The sequence below is a fragment of the Propithecus coquereli genome, unplaced genomic scaffold (genome assembly GCF_000956105.1).
Source record: "Propithecus coquereli isolate 6110/MARCELLA unplaced genomic scaffold, Pcoq_1.0 Scaffold76, whole genome shotgun sequence".
Taxonomy (NCBI): Eukaryota; Metazoa; Chordata; class Mammalia; order Primates; family Indriidae; genus Propithecus; species Propithecus coquereli.
In genome coordinates, this window is record NW_012153729.1 from 1899175 (window position 1) to 1899903 (window position 729).

The 729-nt window shown below is 32.9% G+C and overlaps 1 protein-coding gene across 1 annotated transcript in view; it reads right to left on the bottom strand.

The window, feature by feature from the left end:
* Positions 1–729, bottom strand: part of LOC105824691 (ATP-binding cassette sub-family A member 10-like) — a 132571-nt gene that overhangs the window by 89614 nt on the left and 42228 nt on the right. The window lies entirely within an intron of this gene.

Here is a 729-nt window from a genome sequence, read left to right on the forward strand (position 1 = left end):
GCTGCCAAAGTGATCTGTCAAGAGTATGGTTGTCTAAAATCACTCAGTGATCCCCCTACACTATACAAGACAGGCTGCCCTTCTTAACTTGGCAATCCCTCTCAGTAGAAACATGTTTTTAAAATTTTTTCTTTTATTTATATTCATTCTCTAATTTTCTACTACGATTATTTATCTTTTAAGGTCATAAAATTTTTTTTAAAGTAAAAACATCATCAAAACAATGAAGTTTTTCTTTTTACCTTGCAATGCTTCTACTTTTCCAGGTTTTCCATTATATTCTTTCTTAATGTTTCTGATTCTGAAAGATTAAGTAACTTTGACGTAAATGCATTTTCTAATAAAACAGATTATGTTAACTGCCAATACTACAGTTTATGATTGAACCTAAACCTCACAGTATAGAGTGTCAATCCCTTAATGGGATCCAAGGAGGGTAGTAATAAAAACCCTCCTCCAACCACTCCCAGAAGAGTTTTACACAGATCTGCTCATACTCTTACCAAGCTTGGCATTTCATATATTCCAGTCATTTCTCTAAGTTAGCAAATGAATAAGGGAAAGCTACAATTCAAAGAAAAGAAGAAAGAAGGAAGGGAAAGTTTGATGTTATCTTATTGATTTGCTTGAGTTCTTTGTAGATTCTAGTTGTTAGCCCTTTATCGGATGTATAGAATGCAAATATTTTCTCTCATTGTGTAGGTTGCCTATTTGCTCTATTGTTTCCTT